Here is a 22,208-nt window from a genome sequence, read left to right on the forward strand (position 1 = left end):
GGTAAATCCGATGATTATCCATGAGAAGGTTGATGATTTACCCTCATCTTTCTGCTGGAGGTACAGCTCGCAAACCGTATCACCGAAATATGCAGTAATACAGAGTGGTAATGTAGTGGTAAAGTGGCGATAGCAAAATGACAACCACTTTTTTACCATTTTTACTGCACCACCAGACACGTATTGAGGGCCAAACCACCTCTAACATAAGAACCAACAACTGCAATTGTGGAGATTAAGCATTATTTGTACTCTTACAAGAGACTTCACTATGCTGGTCTGCTTGATAAGATGCCCTTAGCCACTAGACATGAACACACCTAGACTCACCTTCAGATTTTAGTCATCAATGTTTATTCTTTACTGTTAGATCCCTTTCAGGTTATCTAAAGCTGAAAAATAGCTGTTTGTCACCTACTTCAGGCCTGTCCTTAAGGCATAATATTTGCTTTTTTTTGTCGAAATTACATGGAACCCAACAGTTCTTTCATACGTCTTGCATATGGTTCAATTGTAATAAGAAGTATTGTGCAAAAAAGCAACCAGATAGGTGTTACCTCATGTAATGGGAAGCACCTAACATAAAACCAATCAATTAATTTTTACCAGTGATGAGAATTGCTGTTAGTCCCCAGCACTCTAAACGAGAATACACTCTTTCAACATATTTACATAAAATATATAAAATATATTTCAATTTAAATGGACTGTTGCTGTCTTTGTTATTTCAAACTAAATCTATTTTAATTCACTGATATTATCTTTGTTTGTTGCAAAGAAATGTTCATTATTATTTACATGAAAAACATTTCAAATATACGTTTGAACATACAACATGTTCTAACACAATAACATACAAAAGTGCATTTCAAAAACGCAATTCAAAACCATATACCTATATGAGCAATTCTTAGTTCTATTTAATGATCATCAAAACATGGTTAACTAATTCAAATTAATATATTGTTCCCCTCCAAAACTAGAGTACTTCTCTAACGTGTTTCAGATTCTTTTAATCCGTTCTGAAAGGTCAATCCTGTTTGCTTCCCTGTAGAGGCATATATAAGATATTTTTTGAATATATGTTCAATCTGATTTACTACATGTATTAATCATATCACTCACCTCACTGGTGCCCTTATGTGTTGGCAAGGTTGTCGGCAGTTGGATGTGTTTTGCATCCAATAGTCTGCAAATAATAAAATTGAAGATTTAAACCAATATCCATACCTAACATAAGACATGAAGGCTGCCTCAATGTACAGTGTAGATACGCTGAAATAATGCATCACTTTATTCATGATGTTTTAAAAAAAATCTACGATGAAAAGGATGCACCTGTTGTTTGTTTGCATGAAAGACAGCACTTAAGACAGAGCTAACAGAGTTAGCCACATATCAGCAACAGTAGCAAATTGTATGGGAAATATATATTTAAGCACCATTTTAAAAAGAAGCTCTTTACATTGAGGAAAAAGAGTGCCTCTGTTCCACTATAAATATATTTATTATTGGAATCAACACAAAATAAATGTTGGTAAAGGGCAGGGTAGCATTATATTTTATCAATAATACTCTTATCCTTTATAAATAAACAAACTGCATATCTAAATTTGTGAAGACCCCAGTGTATCTGAAATATCCCAATATAAACAGTGTATTTTTTTATTATTCAACAGCAAGTGTAACCTTGTTTCATTCCTCCGAGAACACATATTTGAAAGATAACAGTGACAGCTTTATATGTGCATGAAAATACTATAGTGATTAAAGGGATTTATATGTGTGGTATTTTAAAAAGGGTCTACATTAATATGCACATTTATGAGAAATCAATGGTTGTCTAAATATGGTCTTGGACAAAGCGTGTTTTATTTATTTCTCTTGCTGACTTAAGCACAAGTTAGTCCGTTTTTTCCATGCCTACATATTCAGCTCAGCCTTGTTGTGGGGGGGGATCTAAGAGTCCCATGAGACTGGTCTTGACGATTTGGATGATAAATACAGCTTAGACATTCTACAAAGTTTAAATCTGTGGTATGCCGGCTGATAGAAATCTAGTCTGTTTTCCTAATGCTAGGCTTCAAAAAACACATTTCTGCACTTAATGTGTTATCTTTGAACCTTGACTTTCCTTAAAATTGATCAGATAATCAGCCTAATTAAAACCACAATAAAAGAACCCTTGTTAAGTAGATTCTGTTTAATCATTAACCGTAGGCATGTCTGGGCATGAATGCCTTTCTTTAATATAAAACACATATTTTACAGCTTGACATTTCAAATACATACATAATTTGTGATTACATTGCCAAATGATTCATTTAATAGCTTTCTGAAAAATGATCCTACATAGTTATGCCACATATCCAGGCTTCCGCCTAGGCTGAGAGATCCCAGATATTCATATTTCATCGATGTGCCATATTTTCTGCATCAAATGTGTGAGAGCATGCAGCACCCACCTTCCCACTTCTTTTCACATGAATAGAAATGATTATTAATGTATATGATCTGGGTGTGTGTATTCTATTGGAGTATATGACTATTGAGAAAGACAGTGGAAAGATTTGACCAATCAAAAGTGCATTGTCAACAAGGAAAATGTGTGTGAATAATTTCAATTATAAAAAGAAGAAGACACAGGGAATAAAGATCGGACACTGGAATCAAAAGCTGCACAGAAGGGATACCCTCTCTGCCAATAAATGAGTGCTGAACCTGAACATTATATGGAGAATAGGTCACTGCCCATGAGGAGAATATTACCTGGCACAGATTGTCCTTCCAAAAGGGAGGATGACTGGGAGTTATTTGAAAACTCATCAGGGCCCATTCTGACTCAACACTTTAAAGAATAGTTCAAAGCAAGTATAATGGTTCCCCAAATGCAATTAGAAAGGTCCCCTAGAATCAATGTCCTGCTAAGTCTCTAGAGTGTGAGGGTTTGGGGAGGAGCTCTCTGGTAGGGGCTGTCATTCCAAATGAAATGTCTTGATATTGTTGCATGAAATGCAACATTACTTTTTAACTATATTAAAGGACGGGTGAGATTTGACTTCTTGTAGAAAATATACAGGCCGATTCATGGAATAATTAGCGCGGCGCAAGTGGGCAAAAACGTGCGAATCGCAGTGCAAGTGCGAAAATCGCACGAAAAGCAGCGTACATCGATTCATGGAAGGGCGTGCGCGAAAAAACCATCGGATGTGCGCTAAAAAAGTGAGCGGCGCACGTTGGCGCACAGGCCATCTAACGGCGTGCGCCAGGTCACAGTGAAAATCGCACAGGCCACAGCGAAAATCGCACATAGCGCGGCGCACGCAACAAAAGTAGGCGGAACACGGGGCGTAACACTCGGAATGGGGAACAACTTGCCAAAATGTGGGCGTCACGGGTGAAGTACAGGGTGCAAGGGCGCGGAACGCCCACACGCTCGCCTACAACACGTATTCATGGAATCGAATAGGGCAAAACAGCGCATGCTCAAACCAGCGCACAGGCACAAACACGACCGCCACAAGAAAGCAGGCGGTAGCGTCCCTGCGCCTGTAAAAAATGTGCGCCAAAAGGTGCGCCAACAAATAGCACCTATATACAGCTATGATGAATGTCCTATACTGTGGGCCTCCAGGACAAATGACGTGCAAAGGGGTACCCACAAACACGTACACCCGCTGACTGAAAAATAACGTGTGTGTGTATTTCGGGGTGCGCAGGAAGTTTCACACGTGAATTGGCTGGGTATGTGGATTCCAGGGGTGCGCGGGAAGTTCCACACGCGATTTGGCTGGGTATGTGGATTTCAGAGGTGCGCGGGAAGTTCAACACACGATTTGGCCGGGTACGTGGATTTCAGGGGTGCGCGGGAAGTTCCACACGGGATTTGGCCGGGTACGTGGATTTCAGGGGTGCGTGGGAAGTTCAACACGCCATTTGGCTGGGTACGTGGATTTCAGGGGTGCGCGGGAAGTTCCACACACGATTTGGCCGGGTACGTGGATTTCAGGGGTGCGCGGGAAGTTCAACACGCGATTTGGCTGGGTACGTGGATTTCAGGGGTGCGCGCGAAGTTTCACACGCGATTTGGCTGGTTACGTGTATTTTGGTGTTGCGGGGGAATTCTACACGTAATATGGCCATTTGGGTCCCCCCAGGTGTTCCCTCTACACCCTCCACGGCCCCTGCAGGAAGCCCACACCACAGGGTACTACCCTGCACCCCTGCTCATGTCCCACAGGCAACCCATCCACCATGGCCATGCCCACCAGCCAACCCACATGTCACCTTGCACCACTGATCACCAACACATGTCTCCCACCACCCCCACCCCCCAGCCACCAGGGGCAGCCTCCACCAGGCCCCCAATCATGTCTCCCACCACCTCCATCCCCCAGCCACCAGGGGCAGCCTCCACCAGGCCCCCACTCATGTCCCCTATTACCCCCACCCCCCCGCAGTGCAGGGGCACCCTCCACCAGGACCCCACTCATGTCTCCCAACACCCCTTACCCCCAGCAGTCAGGGGCAGCCTCCACCAGGCCCCAACCCATGTCTCCCACCACCCCCTACCCCCCAGCAGTCAGGGGCAGCCTCCACCAGGCCCCCACTCATGTCCCCTATTACCCCCACCCCCCTGCAGTGCAGGGGCAGCCTCCACCAGGCCCCCACCCATGTCTCCCACCACCCCCTACCCCCCAGCAGTCAGGGGCAGCCTCCACCAGGCCCCCACCCATGTCTCCCACCACCCCCTACCCCCCAGCAGTCAGGGGCTGCCTCCACCAGGCCCCCACTCATGTCTCCCACCACCCCCACCCCCCAGCCACCAGGGGCAGCCTCCACCAGGCCCCCACCCATGTCCCCTATTACCGCCACCCCCCGCAGGGCAGGGGCACCCTCCACCAGGCCCCCACTCATATCTCCTACCACCCCCACCCCCCAGCAGTCAGGGGCAGCCTCCACCAGGCCCCCACTCATGTCTCCCACCACCCCCCACCCCCCAGCCACCAGGGGCACCCTCCACCAGGCCCCCACTCATGTCTCCCACCACCCCCACCCCCCAGCCACCAGTGGCAGCCTCCACCAGGCCCCCACCCATGTCTCCCACCGCCCCCTACCCCCCAGCAGTCAGGGGCAGCCTCCACCAGGCCCCCACCCATGTCTCCCACCACCCCCTACCCCCCAGCAGTCAGGGGCAGCCTCCACCAGGCCCCCACTCATGTCTCCCACCACCCCCACCCCCAGCCGTGCAATTTGCCTGGGTATGTGTACTTCGTGGTGCGCGTGAAGTTCCACACGCGATTGTACGTGTACTTCGGGGTGCGCATAAACTTCCACACGCGATTTGCCTGGGTACGTGTTTTACTGGGGGTGCGCGTGAACTTCCACACGCGATTTGCCTGGGTACGTGTACTTCGGGGTGCGCGTGAACTTGCACACGCGATTGGGACTGTGAGAGTGGGTCACATGTATTACAGGGGTGGGCGGGAATATTTACCCGTGACTGTGCCTGTGAGAGTGTGCTACATATATTCCTTGTGTGGGCGGGAAGATTCACACGTTCGCCTACGACGTGCCGAAAAAGGGTCCAATCCTGACACACGTACGCCAGCATGAAGCTGGCGTACGTCGACCCGCGCAGCATAAAAGTGCGCGAAAACCACAAACAAGCTCATACGCCAGGATGAATATACCATTCCTAGCAGCAGTGGCCGTGGGTTACCAGAGGAGGAGGATAGTGAGGGCCCGAATTTTCACTCCCAGAACAAGCCTTTTTGGGATGCCTGATGACCAGGTGTATGGGAGGTACAGGTTTCCCCCACACATAATACTGGACCTGGTCAGTGAGTGGGAGGATGACCTCACATCACCCACCCTGTGCTCCCAAGCACTCAGCCCCCTGGAGAAGGTCCTCAATGTACTGCACTTCTTGGCCACAGGATCATTTCAGCGGACAAGTGCCATAGTGGGTGGGGTGTCACAGGCCACGCAGTCACGCTGCCTACACCAGGTCTTCAACATCATCACTGCACGCCCATCAGTCCTTAGGCACATATACCTTCCCAGGACACCTGCAGAAAGGCAGGCTACCATCCTCGATTTCTACGGTGTGGCACAATTTCCAAAAGTGCTAGGTGCCATTGACTGCACCCATGTGGCACTACGTCCCCCCAGGGCATCTGAGCACATCTATAGGAACCGCAAGCACTGGCATTCCATCAACGTGCAGGTAGTATGTAATGCTAAGGGAATCATCACCTCAGTATATGCAAACTATCCAGGGTCCACCCACGACAGCTTTATTTACCGAATGTCTACCCTAAGCCGGGACCTCGAAGCTGGGCGGCATGGTGATATATGGCTGCTTGGTGAGTATGAATGCCACTGCACATGCATGCATGTCAGATGCAGAGTAATGTCACTACCCCACTAATGATACCCATCACCTCCTCACCAGGGGACAGTGCCTACCCTCTGAGCACCCACATGATGACGCCAATTCGGAACCCCATCACGCCTCCAGAGGTAAGATACAACACAGCCCATATTGCAACCCGGGGCATAGCGGAGCGCACATTCGGAGTGCTCAAGTCACGCTTTCGCTCCCTTGACCGGTCTGGCGGGCAGCTGTTATATGCGCCCCCAGTAGTGTGCAGGATCATAGTGGCAGCATGTGTCCTGCACAATGTTGCAACACGCCGGGGCCTGGCCGTGGACAAGGTGGTGCCCCCACATCCCCAACCACATGCAAGCCCGCTGCGCATGGGAGGGGAGAGGGCACGGGGTGAGGCAGCCCGTATGCAGCTGGTGGCTAATTACTTCACATAGAAATCACACCCCAGTGGAGGGCACACAGGCCTGGCACATACCATCTGATAAGCAATGATGACTCGACCTGACAATTAAGACGAACAAAGGGACTGTCAACTGTCAGAACCATAGCAGCCTGAGATTGTTCATGTGGAAGTGTCACAATGTGTGCATCCCTACCTACACAAACACCACCAATGCAGTGTCATGAAAATACACTTCCATGCTGCAGAAATGAATACCCACTTGCAAAATACTACATGAAAACAGTGTCATGTCACCCACCCCCTCCACGGCACGGCCACACAACACACCATGGCATATCATGCAATGTGAGAGGAAAGAAATGAATCCCCACAACATGCCCGAAGTGTCAGCAGCTACAGTGTCCCTAATGGAAACCTGTCCACACATGAAATTCTCACAGTAATGCAGGACCTACAGCCCACATTACCAAATACTTACCAATAATACCAATCACCTACACAACCTCCAACCCACCTTAAACATGACATTACAGACTTAAAAATTATCTAGCCTCACCACCTGATGATGACAGCCCTCCGAACAAGTATACAGTGTTAGCGCCACGCAAGAGTGTAGGCTCACTGCTTACAACATGGACTTCAGTTCCAAGGTGGACCACATTGTGAAGACATGAGGAATGGACCTGCAAATATGGAGGATGAGATGGATGCAGAGGCACTTATCAATACACCACGCAGTGTACAATGCAACAACAATATGCACTATGAATGTATACACAGTATTGACTACAGTCTGCCCACACAGCTCATGGGAGTCCAATGTCACCATGTACGTCAATGTCACTTGGGCACACCCTTTGCAAGCCCATGGAAACGGGAAGCAGGAGGGGTGTGTGTGACAAAAACCCAAGCATCTGAACCAAATCCATGACAAGCCTGCATGTGTCCAGCCACAATGCAGTGTATGCCCACGGGAGCCACACAAGGCAACACACTGTCCCAAAAAAAATAAAGAAAATAGAATAAAAAAAAAAATTAAAAAATTAAAAATGGCCATTAATGGGCCCAGGGGGGTTGGGGAGGCCACCCAGGAGGTCCGAGGACAGGGTGCACACCAAAACCCACCTGTGTGGATCTTGCGAAAAAAAAACACCTCCATGGGCACATGGCCCACACGGCTACCCTATTGTGGGAGTATCACTGCTGTCGCTATTCTCACCCTGTGCAGCTGCATCCGGAGGTGGTGGCACTATGGGAGGCAGCCCACTCAAGGCCCTAGTCTGTTCCTCCATGGCTGCAAGCATGCGGGTGTGGTAGGTCTCGTTCTGGAGGATGAGTGTGCGGAGGTCCCCATGCAACAACTCACGGGATGCCCGGACCGCCACTCTAGTTGCCTGCATCTCAGCTGAGAGTGTATGGGTGAGACGCTCCAGCTGCTGTTCTGTCCTTCGGTCTGTTGAAGCCTCAAGTTCAACAAGAGTCGTCCTGAGGTGAAGGAGTTCCAGCCTCAGGGCTTCTCTGTGGCACTGGGACTCTATGGAGATGGCTTCCTGCAGAGTCGCCAGTGCCGCCCGCCTGTCCCTGTTGGACGCCAACATGTCCTCCCTGTGTGACTGGCAGATGGAGTCGGTTGCCTGCTGTAGTCGCTCCATCAGCCTTTCGGGGGGGACAATGGAAGTGGCCACCCTATCCATGGCCTGAGCCATCATCTCTGATGATGCTGCCTGTTGGGTTGCCATACCGTAAATGGATTGCTCCCATGCGGTATTGCCAGGTGGCGTACGGCCACCACGTCGGCGGGCACCACACCTGTCTGGGGCAAGGCGAACTGCGCCTTGCTGTGCCGGCACTGCCTGAGGCTGCAGGACTGCATTCCCACTCTTATCTGCTGGCCCAGGAACAGGATCAGATGTCGCGGAGTGCGACCCTGCATCCGTAACCACCAAAGGCATACCTGCCAACACTGACATCCCCATTGAGGGTTCTAACCCTGATGCAGGTGGGTCGGACAGAACAGAATCCTTCCCAGGAACACTCACCTGCGACGGCACGTAGGTCTCATCATCTGAATCAACACCTGAGTACAGCTCGGGGGAGGTGCAGCCAGAGACACCCCTTGAGAGCACGACCTGCAGCAGTTGTGGGTTCTCACCCACCACCACACCACGTCCCTCACTGGTGGTCGGTCGGCCCTCAGACCCCCCCTGGGTATGCACCATCTCCACAACCCCAGCAGTATCAGGTGCGTCTTCCCCTGCAAAGACATAAAAGAATACAAATGGAAACAGGCATTAGCACCATGGCACACAATGAAGGCTGAGTGGCTACAGAAACAGTACTTGATTGACACATGTCCCACATGACTAAAACACTCCCATGCATGCACTGTCACTGCGTGTGATGGGGAGGCAGATGCCAAACATTGATGACACCAAGATGGAAGATGAACACATTTGCTGCATGCTGCCTAGCAGTGCCATCACACATTGGCCAGTGATTGGCAGGTCAAATACACATGCCATCACACAGATGGCATGTACCCTAGCCATGAAGTGAAGAGAGAGAGGAGGTCACCAATTGTTCATTCAGTCCAGTTTGTTCATATGATTGATTATTTTCATTGTAATGGTTCTAATGTTTAACATGCAGCTGCCAGTCAAAAATGGTCCTATAGCACAGGGACATGTCCAAACTAATCATGTCCACGAAACTGAGCCAGTCCACTGTACCATAGCCATGTCAGACATGTGACAATAGGACTGAGAAATCCCGAGTAAAAGTGGTGGTATGCAAACAATCTGCCTGAATAAGCAGAGGTAAATAAGCAACAGTGTAGTGGCAAGATGACACTCGAAGGGCAACTGGCGTGGTGTTGGGCTGGATGTCTAATGTTTGCCGAAGGGATGCTGCTATACCCAAATGCTGGAGCCAAGAATGTTTAGGAAGAGGCACATGGGTGAGCCGAACCACTCTCCCCCGGCACACAAACAGAAGCCCTCCCACACACAACATGCACATGGATGACGCACACATGCATGTGCACTCACCGGGCAATGCCTCGTAATCTGCCACTACTCCCACGCCTTGGATCTGTTTTTCCGTGACGTAGGTCCCAGCAACCTGCTCATGTGGAGTGAGTTCTATGTCGTCTGCTGGAGACCCACCTCCAGTCACTAGAGTTGCGGCATGACTTGAGGCCAGCTTATTCTTTGCCCTGCGCTTCAGGTCATTCCAGCGCTTGTAGCAATCATTAGCTGTGCGCCTCACGATTCCAAGGGCACTTATGATGTCCGCAATGGTCTGCCAGTGTGCCTGACGTTGTGCAGGTGTGGTCTTGGATCCTGCAACAATCACCATTTCGCGGTCATGTGCGTACATATACTCTACAAGTGCATTCAGTTCGGCCTCATTGAAGCTGGGCTTCCTTGACGGGCCGGACTGTGTAGGCGTGTCTGGGGCATCAGCCTCTACTGGACGAGCACTCTTCCTCTTCTGCTTGGAAGGTGGTGGGGATCCGGAGTGTCCTGCGCCGCTCTGGACACTAGGGGCAGGAGCGTGGGATTGCACACTCAGCATGGGAGTTGGTGCAGGCATTATCTCAAGTGTGATGGTGTCAGGGGGAATGTCAGCATGATGGACTTGGACCGACACTGTCCTGGCTGGATGTGTGAGAGGTGGGGTGGATGGAGCCGCAGCTGCCCCTGCAGCCTCCCCAGCCTGCCTATGCGGGGCAGCAGATGACCTAGCTGCCCCTGATCCACGTGGCCTGATGACACCAACGTTCACCGGCGCACGTGGCCTAGACCTGCTGACCTGGAAGTCAGCCATGGAGTCACCCTGTGCCAGGTCTGGTTCCACAGTGGGCTGGTCCAACAAGGGCTGAGCATGGATGGTGTCAGCCACGGTACCTCAACCGGGGGGGGGGGCATGGGTGTCCCTGACTGCTCCTCCACACATGGGGGGCTAGGGGCACCCTGCAAGTCACGGCCAGGTCCCCTACCGGATCCACCACGGCCACCACTTGGGGCTCGGCCACCTTAGCCACCCTTACGGGTTGTTTGCCTCCCAGCCATGGCACTGATGTTATTGTGCGTATGGGAGTTGATGTGTACTATTGTCCTGGGCAATTGGGGGTCAAAGGGCTTGGGTACAGATAGTAATCGTACCCTAGTACTCTAGCAAGGCTGTATGTCACCCCTGGGGAAAGATGACGGGTCACGCAATGCACAGGCAGCCCAAAAAAGGGAAGTAAGGTGCACGCAACCCCTCCTAGACCACGTGCGTGGAAAAAAAAAACCTGCACTACGCTGTGGCACCCAGGAACACAAGAATGAACGTATGCGTGTCACACGCATCCTAGAATGACCTCTGAAGGGGTACGCGACACACGGGGCAAGCACAGATGTTAGATACGTGCGCGACTCACCGTCTGCCAGGAACAAAAGCGTGAAAAATATGCGTGTGTGCGCGTTGGCAACACCCCCGCCAAAAGAAGAATTGTAAGCTGTCTGAGGAGACAGGACAACAGTAGTTGGGAAGCTATTTGAGGAAACAGGCCCAGGAAAAAGAGGAAAAGAGAAAAAACTGTCAGAGGTAACAGGGAGTACGAACTGGAAACGCTGTGAAGTAAAACGGGTGTGAACCGACAAGAAGTACAGATTTCACCCACTCGCTCTCCACGAAAAGCACGTACAAGGAAATGGCGTCCTACACGTACCTTTTATACACACGTCACAGACGCGCATACGCAATGAGGCCATTTCCACCAATTACGCGCTTTGACACTCAGACGTGTATCTCTTCATTTTTACACGCACCATTCTCTACGGCCATGCGCGTGACATCACAGCTGCGCATGGTGGCCTTTGGGCCAAAGAAATTAAACTGCACGTCCGAGTGTCATCGCGTGTAATCGGAGGGAAGTGAGCGTACACGCGATTGGCCTGGGTACGTGTATTTCTGGGGTGCGCAGGAAGTTCCACACGCGATTGGTGGAAATCCACGTGTGCTCTGTCATCACGTGTAATGAGGGAAACACCCGCGCGCCTCACGTCACAGATGCGCTAAGGGCCTTTGGTCCAATGAAATCGCATATGCGTGCTGACGTGCATACGCGCTAAGGGCCTTTCCTCGATTTACACGCAGACGTGCAGGCGTTTCACATGCCAAATCACTCCGTATCAAGCTGGCCACGCGCAAGCACACGGAAGACCACGCTCCTGCCCAAAAGGCCGAATTACTGCCCCCCAGATCCCCGAGCAGCCTCCCACGAGCCATCTGCTGCTGCCTGCCTACCTGCCTGCCTGCTGCCACCGTGCCCTGCCATTTGGTGTCTGCACATCAGCCATCTGCAGGGGTCCATTTGCTGTGTCCACCCCTGCTGGAACAGAAGACTCCCGACTGGGATACCATCGCTCCACAGCCCAGCCCCAGGACCCAGTTGCCCACCCACTCCTGCCTCTGGGGTTGTCATGTCGGGCACTGCTACATCTGGCACCACTGGCAACCCCCGGCCAGAGAGGCAGAGGGGTACCAGCTTCAGTGCCACCGAAGTTGGTGTTCTGGTGGAGCAAGTCCTGGGGCAGTATGATGCCCTCTTCGGAAGTAAGCGCGCCAACAAGGAAGGACGGACTCAGATCTGGACGGACATCATGACTGCCATCAAAGTGGAGGGGGTGGCAGTCCGCGACTACCAACATGTCAAGAAGCGCTGGGATGACTGCAGGTCCAGGACCCTCTTGAAGGCCCGGCGCCTTGTGGAGGGGGGCCGGGGCTGCATGAGTACCATCCAGATGAGGGTCCTGGAACGCGTAGGCCCAGCGCTCTATGGCCAGATCCTTGAAAGGCAGACCCGTCTGGAGTTGAGCGGTAAGTGGCCAAGCATTGCTGTGTGAGACAGGGCATGTCGCAGTGTGCTGGTTGTCTGATACTTGCCTGTATGTGTGACATAGCCCATGTAGGCATGTGTGTGTGCAGGGACGTCATGCATGTGAGACCAGTAATGTGTGAACCAAACGGTTGGTGCATGTGTTCAAATGCAACATGGGTTGCCCTATGCGGAATGGCCACATGAAAGCATGCCAGTCTCTGTTCCTGGACATGGGTTTGGGATGGGTGCTGATGCCATGTCCATGCTGTCAGACATGCTGTCCATATCTGTGTGTCTGACCAGCATGTCTGTGACTTTTGAATGCCTGGGATGCATGACACATGTCTGTGGCAATGTTCCGGTTCACTGATGCAGCCTAGTCATCCTTGTATCCACTGTGTCTGTGGTGTACGAGGCCAGATGGATGAAACTAGGGTGAAGTGTGTGCATGTGATAGGCATGGCACATGATGCATGTGAGTTCCAAAACAACAGTGTATGTTTAAAGAATAACTTGGACATGTATGCTAATGTCCATAGCATGCGCCATGCCTGTTACCGCATGTGTTTTACCTGCACTGAGCCATGTGTTGTGGAGGGACATGATGGAAGTGATCTTTGACAGTGCCACTCATCTGCTATTGCTTCCTGTCTAGGGGACCATTGTACAGTACCCTGATGCTTGTGTTCTATGCCTCCCTCTACACAGCGCCACGTGAAGAAGAGGGCGGAGATGGCTCTGTGGAGCAAAGCGGCAGGGATGCCCCCACGGCTGCAGCGGAAGGGGTGGGTGAGCCCCCACAGGGGCTTGCAACGGCGGAAGACGGGGTGGAGCCATCCAGGTTGGTAGTTTCCACAGAGGAGGAGGAGGCCGCTACTGAGGCGCACATGGGGCCTGGTGGGGGCATCCCTGCTGGTGCAAGTGTTGCAGTCCAGGGGCAGGGGCAGGAGGCAGCACAGGTCGTCGTGGAGGGGCCTGTGCATGTCACTGTCCCTGACACTGTGACTGCACCACCATGCACCAGCAGGGATGCCCCATCCAAGGCCCGTCCGCAGGTAGGGGGATGTCCATGTCATCTGACTCCCCTCCACCTGCGTACGAGGGGACCCCTGGCCGTATGGAGAAGGTCCTGATTGGTGTCGCGTTGCGCACAGGTGCAATTCGTGATGAGGTGCGTGCTTCCCGGGAGGAGCATGCACGTCATCACGGAGAGCACCGTGCCGACGTGGCCCAGTTGGGAACGGCCATGGTCGGGGGTTTCCTACATGTGTCGGCCAATCTGGCGACCCTCTCCTCCTCTGTGGAGACTATGCAACAGTCGTTCTCCATGCCGTCTTCCGGCCCAGATGCCACCAGGGCCCCTTGTGGACTTGCCCCGACCAATGCAGCCGGCTCGGTGGGGATCCCATCCCTGCCACAGTCGGGAGTCGGAGGTCCAGCAGGGGTGGACACACCAGCAACTGGACCCCAGCAGATGGAGGATGTGACGGCATCATCGGGCAGGGCACGTGCACGACGGCGTCAGTGGATACCATCAGCCTGGATGCCGTCGTGCTGGCACAGGCAGTTGCGTCGGAGGCAGCGGCAGGCTCGACGTGGGAGGCATCATGGCTCGGGGCCATCAACATCAGGGGTGCAGGCATCGGCCGGAGGGCAGGAGAACCCTGGAATGGGAGTGGCTTCCGTGTGGGAGCGGTTGGGCCAGCGGATAGGTGCAGAGCGGCAGCGGGCAGAGGAGGAACGCTCACAATGGTCAGGGTGGAGAACTCCATGCGGAGGGCGCTGAGGCGGGCTGAGTGCCTCGAGGGTCTTCGCAGGGAGTTGGAGCTGGATACTGCTTTATCCCTACGAGACCTCGGGGCCAGGGAACATGCCCGCCTCCAAGCCATTGAACAGGAGTTCGATGATGCCCTGGCCCATGACAACATCCAGTGAGCAGTTGGACTAGCCCGCTGCCCATGTAAATAGTTATGTAGTTAGTGTTAGGTTTCCTTTGTTTTTGCTTTTTCTTTGGACCTTTTGGACAATGGGCCACATTTTTGTATATAGTTATTTTTTATTAGGTAGTGTTGTTAGATAGGTTTCATTTCTTTTGTTGGGATCATGGACCCTGGCTTGTTCACCTGTACATAGTTCACTGTTGGATTTTCGTTTCTTTTTACCATTTACCCATGGAACAATGGCTTTCTATTATAATTTCACATTGGATTTTCTTTTCTGGACTGTGACTTTGGACACCATTCCTTTGGATTCTGATTTTTGGTTTTGCATTTTTTCATGGACATGCTTCTTTTTACTTTTTTTACATTCCCATTTCTGTTAGTTTATTTTGGATTCAATTCTTGTTTTCTTTAATACATATTTTTAGATCAAACTTCAATGTGTAGTATCATCTCATTGGTTTCATGCATATCACGATACGGGTTTGGAGATTCACTGACACCCATTGGGTGTATGTGAGGGACATGTGTTCATTTCAAAACTTGCAATTGCAGTTCTATCATGTTATTTCCATTTCTGAGTGGGTGGATGCAATACTCGGGTGGGTGTTTTGCATTTGGAGGCTGACCATGGGGACCGGGGATCTAGATTGTGTTGACATGTTGGCTGGGGAACATGAGTTGAACATGAGTGGGGGCCTGCTGGCAGGTGCCCCACGGTGCTGGGGGTGGGGGTGCAGGGGAACATGAGTTGGACATGAGTGAGGGCCTGCTGGCAGGTGCCCCACGGTGCTGGGGGGTGGGGGTGCAGGGGAACATGAGTTGGACATGAGTGGGGGCCTGCTGGCAGGTGCCCCATGGTGCTGGGGGGGTGGGGGTGCAGGGGAACATGAGTTGGACATGAGTGGGGGCCTGCTGGCAGGTGCCCCACGGTGCTGGGGGGTGGGGGTGCAGGGGAACATGAGTTGGACATGAGTGGGGGCCTGCTGGCAGGTGCCCCACGGTGCTGGGGGTGGGGGTGCAGGGGAACATGAGTTGGACATGAGTGAGGGCCTGCTGGCAGGTGCCCCACGGTGCTGGGGGGTGGGGGTGCAGGGGAACATGAGTTGGACATGAGTGGGGGCCTGCTGGCAGGTGCCCCATGGTGCTGGGGGGTGGGGGTGCAGGGGAACATGAGTTGGACATGAGTGGGGGCCTGCTGGCAGGTGCCCCACGGTGCTGGGGGGTGGGGGTGCAGGGGAACATGAGTTGGACATGAGTGGGGGCCTGCTGGCAGGTGCCCCACGAAGCTGGAGGGTGGGGTTGGTGGTAGACATGAGTGGGGGCCTGGTGGAGGCTGCCCCTGGTGGCTGGGGGGTGGGGGTGGTGGTAGACATGGGTGGGGGCCTGGTGGAGGCTGCCCCTGCACTGCTGGGGGGTGGGGTTGCAGGGGGACATGAGTGGGGGCCTGGTGGAATCTGCCCCTGGTGACTGGGGGGTGGGGGTGGTGGGAGACATGAGTGGGGGCCTGGTGGAGGCTGCCCCTGGTGGCTGGGTGGTGGGGGTGGTGGTAGACATGGGTGGGGGCCTGGTGGAGGCGGCCCCTGTTGGCTGGTGGGTCGGGGTGGTGGGAGACATGAGTGGGGGCCTGTTGGAGGCTGCCCCTGCACTGCTGGGGGGTGGGGGTGGTGGGAGACATGAGTGGGGGCCTGTTGGAGGCTGCCCCTGCACTGCTGGGGGTTGGGGGTAATAGGGGACATGAGTGGGGGCCTGTTGGAGGCTGCCCCTGACTGCTGGGGGGTGGGGGTGGTGGGAGACATGAGTGGGGGCCTGGTGGAGGCTGCCCCTGACTGCTGGGGGGTGGGGGTGGTGGGAGACATGAGTGGGGGCCTGGTGGAGGCTGCCCCTGCACTGCTGGGGGGTGGGGGTGGTGGGAGACATGAGTGGGGGCCTGGTGGAGGCTGCCCCTGCACTGCTGGGGGGTGGGGGTGGTGGGAGACATGAGTGGGGGCCTGGTGGATGCTGCCCCTGCACTTCTGGGGGGTGGGGGTGGTGGTAGACATGGGTGGGGGCCTGGTGGAGGCTGCCCCTGGTGGCTGGGGGGTGGGGGTGGTGGTAGACATGGGTGGGGGCCTGGTGGAGGCTACCCCTGCACTGCTGGGGGGTGGGGGTGGTGGGTGACATGAGTGGGGGCCTGGTGGAGGCTGCCCCTGCACTGCTGGGGAGTGGGGTGGTGGGAGACATGAGTGGGGGCCTGGTGGAGGCTGCCCCTGCACTGCTGGGGGGTGGGGGTGGTGGTAGACATGGGTGGGGGCCTGGTGGAGGCTGCCCCTGCACTGCTGGGGGGTGGGGTTGCAGGGGGACATGAGTGGGGGCCTGGTGGAATCTGCCCCTGGTGGCTGGGGGGTGGGGGTGGTGGGAGACATGAGTGGGGGCCTGGTGGAGGCTGCCCCTGGTGGCTGGGGGGTGGGGGTGGTGGTAAACATGGGTGGGGGCCTGGTGGAGACTGCCCCTGCACTGCTGGGGGGTGGAGGTGGTGGGAGACATGAGTGGGGGCCTGTTGGAGGCTGCCCCTGCACTGCTGGGGGTGGGGGTAATAGGGGACATGAGTGGGGGCCTGTTGGAGGCTGCCCCTGCACTGCTGGGGGGTGGGGGTGGTGGGAGACATGAGTGGGGGCCTGGTGGAGGCTGCCCCTGACTGCTGGGGGGTGGGGGTGGTGGGAGAAATGAGTGGGGGCCTGGTGGAGGCTGCCCCTGGTGGCTGGGGGGTGGGGATGGTGGTGGACATGGGTGGGGGCCTGGTTGTGGCTGCCCCTGCTCTGCTGGGGGGTGGGGGTGGTGGGAGACATGCATTGTTGATCAGTAGTGCAAGGTGACATGTGGGTTGGCTGGGGGGCATGCCCATGGTGGATGGGCTGCGTGCGGGACATGAGCAGGGGTGCAGGGTAGTCCCCCGTGGTGTGGGCTGCCTGCAGGGGCCATTGAGGTTGTAGAGCGAACATCTGGGAGGACACACACGGCCAATTCACGTGTAGTACTCCCCAGTACCCCTGAAATACAGGTACCCTGCTGAAATCACGTGTGGAACTTCCCGCGCACCCCTGAAATACGCATACCCTGCTCGCACGGGGCCAATCGCGTGTGGAACTTCCCGCGCACCCCTGAAATACACGTACCCTGCTCGCACGGGGCCAATCGCGTGTGGAACTTCCCTCGCACCCCTGAAATACACGTACCCTGCTGAAATCGCGTGTGGAACTTCCCGCGCACCCCTGAAATACTCGTACCCTGCTCGCACTGGGCCAATCGCGTGTGGAACTTCCCTCGCACCCCTGAAATACACGTACCCTGCTGAAATCGCATGTGGAACTTCCCTCGCACCCCTGAAATACACGTACCCTGCTGAAATTGCGTGTGGAACTTCCCGCGCACCCCTGAAATACACGTACCCTGCTGGAATCGCGTGTGATACTTCCCACAAACCCCTGTAATACACGTTCCCCGCTTGGCGTTTGCTGTTTGCCAGCCCTGTGAACTGGTCCAGGGTTAGCGCAGCCCTTTGCGATTATTTGGGGATTTTGAAGGCTTTTCCTTGCGTGAGGGCGTTCTTGGGGGCGTAACTGGCGCTGCTGCAGGGCCGCTGCGCCATGCCACGGCTGGTTTTGGATGCGAAAATCCATGAATATGCTTTGCGCGGAAATCGATTTTAGCACACGAGGCTGGCGCATACATTCGCGCGGGCATGCTGTGCGCCAGTCGCGTGCTCCACTTTTGTGCGTATTTCTATGAATTACCCTGATAGTGTTTTTCTGTGCACAGAGTTCAGTGGCTGGCAAATGATTATCAACATATAAGAATAAGGAATTGTAGTTTGCTAGTTGAAGTGTATCTTGCTTTCTGAGTACACTTAAAGGCAACGGAAGATTAAGTTTACTGGAAACCAAAAACATTACTGTGCACGGGGAGGTGATGGAAGGGTGTTTGGAATTTCATTCCAATAGATAGATGCACTTCAAAATGAACACAAACATTTCACCAATAATCTTGTTTTGAAGTGGGAGTATCCCTAAATAAATACACCCAAATAATGCAAAGGGATTGTGGGTATGGTTGTCTTCTTTTCAGAAATTAAGATTCTGAGGTGCACACATAGAGAGGAAAAATATAGGTGCTCATTCTAAATTGATAGACAAGTGCCCACAAAAACTTGCATGTAGATTTTAATGCAACCTATCATAGTTTGTATTGGATTTTCATGCATATGCTAGAAACCCACAACCCCACATTCACACACCAGTGACATATAAATCTAATTTTTCTATGTAACTTTTCTTTGATGCTAATACTTGTTTTTGATATTGGAGAAAATAAACATTTTAATCTGCTATTTATTAACATTAACTAGTTTTATGAAAATGTTAACTGAAAAGAGTTTTAATACACTGGCTGATAAGCAGCAATGTTGTCATTGAATTGAGAATGCTGCTTATTTATTTTTAGTATGTGTTTATTTTTTATTTATTGTTCACTTGTTAGGTGCTTATACAGGAAGCAAATACTGTTTAAAGTGCCCAAAGGGCAACAGGGAGGGGACAGGGGATAATAGATAATGTCATTATAACAATATTAAATAATTAAATACAACAAAAAGAAGAGACAGTGGGGGGTAAGATAAACATACTATGCCTTGTGAGTGTTCAGAACGTGCAAGTGAAGAGGTGGCTTATTATTATTTGGGATCAGAATTGTTAGAAATATATTAATTTGTCATTATGGTGATTGAATGTGTGTTCTACCTCCTAGTGAGTCACAGGCAGGCACATTCTGATTGTGTAAACAAATCATCACAATGGATATATCTTATTGTGGTCAGCCCTGCATAAAGTAAATACAGATGTGATCTCAACTAACGTGTTTATTGTCTGAGAATTGTAGTGTGGCACTGTATACCAGGGATTGTTAGGACATGGATTGTCACTTAGTAAAAATAACAACAAATACCTTGACAGTTTGTATTAAAGCCTGAGGGTAAAATGTCCCCACAGCTCATAGCCACGTCCGAGACTGTTCACCATCAGATATTGTTTGGTTTCATCCACCCTCACTACCACAGACTTTCGACATGCACTAGTGATTTTTGAGAGATGCTTACCCTTTCCCATAGACGATCTCTTCAACAACTCATGACCATGGACTAATCCCAATGAATGCCCAGACTGCAACTCCCAGGGCCTGATTACGAGGCAGGCACTCCCGTAATGAAGGGTGCCGGTAAGGGACTGGCACCGTTCTTTATTGGATGCCTGATTACGAGGTACCCTAGCGGGACCCGGAACAGACGTCTGGTAAAACCAGACTTCCTTTCCGGGTCCCGCTATGGGACCAAGGAGCTAATAACGGGTCCGTTATTAACGGGCCCGTTATTAGCTCCATCCCCATTGACCCCTATGGGGGCTCAAATGGGAATGGGGAATGGTTTTGTGCATGAGGAATGACAGGGTCCTCCAAGGTCGGAATGACCCGGTAATTCCTCATTCACAGAACCTGGTACTGGAACCCGGTATGGAGGCAGCCATGCCCTTATTATTAAATTGTCTCCTGTGTATCACTTGATAAAAGTTGGCGGTGCAGTCCCGCTTTCAGCCTCACTCTTTCATTCACTTCCTATATCTTCGAGGTGTATGCGCATCCAGGCGTTTGCATCCTCAAAGTGCTTCCGTAAGTGCTGGGAAGGCTGCTTTGCTTCGCAGCCAGGAGCCCTCAGCTCTTACCTTATGAGGTTTGTTGAATTTGTTCCCGAATTCATATAATTTAAACATAATAATCTCATAACATTTTTATCTTTGCTGTAATTGTTTTTGAAGGTATTTAGTGCACCAAATTTGTATTGTGATCACGCATCCCCACAGCACCTCTCAAAATCTGAGTTTTGACATATATACTCTCAAAACAGCGATGCTGCCAGTGAGACAAATTGATACTCCACTTTCACACATAGAGCGTGTTTTACCAAATAAATCTCCTGCCCAAAGTGCTGTCAAGAAAGCGATATTGGCAGCATGCACGTCCCTAAATGGCAAACCGCTTGCACCAGACATTCATCTTTTTTTATACGGGAACTCCCCATATTGCCTGCCAGCTCACAGTCAATATTGAATTAAATCATTTATGCAGCCGTGCAAAATCAATCTGATCTGGCTATAATTTAAAATGATGAAACATCTATGATGCCTCTCCCATCTTTAGAGATGACAACCGTGAGCTCTGACCAACCTGAGGATTTGCCCTTACCCGTGCTGAGCATACCGTCAAGTGTGGTACAGTTAGATACATTGAACTCGCAAGATAATGGAAACCGTCTCTCTAGCAATCCATTGAAAGATGAACAGCCAATAGACCTCACATCTCAATGTGAGCCTCATCATAGACCATCAAAGTCAGGAAGGAAGAATTTTTTGAGTGAACACAAAGGCTTAAATTTGTCACAATCACCACTCATGTTTCAAGTTTCTGCACACAAATCTACAATTTCTTCAATATCATATTGTCACCCAACCCCATATCTAATGAATACAGGGACAACACTTAAACCGGAAAATGTCCCAGTCATGTCACTGACTCCGTTGCTAGAGACAACGTTGAATGCCTTAAATATCACCCTTAAATCATTATATAAACTTTTTGAAGTCTTGGATGGCAAAGTTAATAATCAGACCGATATCCAAAAGCAGCTAACTTTACAAAGAGCATTGGGAGAGACTCCATTGAATGCCTTGAATTTTAAAATCTTGGAGAAGATAACGCCATTAACATCAGCTCCAGTGATCTCAATAGTTGAGATTAGTTCTAAATCTAACTTAAGTGACAATCTCTCTGACTGCCCATTTGTAACACCACTTCCTTCTTTTGAGCACGTCATCACCGCGTATGAACCTAACTTGAATGATGATTCTGTGCAGCTTATGACTCATCAGGAATTACTGCCTGAGATTTCTACACTCAACGGCAAAATGAATGTAATAAGACCAACAAATAACATCTTTGAGCATGGGGAAAAGGCAGACACGGAACACGAAAGCAAACAAAGTCAATGTTCAACAATCAAGTAAAACAAAAAATATACTACACTCTAAAGTAGCAAATACATCAGACACCAAGTGATTCATACACGCTATTTCTTGTACAAAAACTCAGAAGGGGACTAAGAGTGCAATTATATGGAAAAAATATGCCAAACAAGTGGTGGCTAGGTCCATGAAACAGACTAAAGATAATAAAGACATTCTCACCTATGATCCTTTGGATGAGCTTGTTCTAGCTGTTAATGAAGAATCTCTCAAAACAACAAACACACACTCCAGTGACACCGAAAAACACATAATTTCATCTATTCCAATCACTTTTTGCTCTACTTCGGTAGGAGGCCAACAACAGTTTAATTTGGAAGCACGCCAACTGGAAATACAGAAATCACTTAACCAATATGTATCTGCACAATATGTTTTGTCAACTCTTAAACCAAAGATGAAATGCTCTACTTTTGCACCGGATCCTCAATTGGTGGCTTTAAGCCTCCCTAAATCATTTTTGGCCACTACAATATGCACTTCAAATTGTGGTGAA

This window comes from Ambystoma mexicanum, chromosome 5p (assembly GCF_040938575.1).
Source record: "Ambystoma mexicanum isolate Mex_15411 chromosome 5p, UKY_AmexF1_1, whole genome shotgun sequence".
NCBI classification, from domain to species: Eukaryota; Metazoa; Chordata; class Amphibia; order Caudata; family Ambystomatidae; genus Ambystoma; species Ambystoma mexicanum.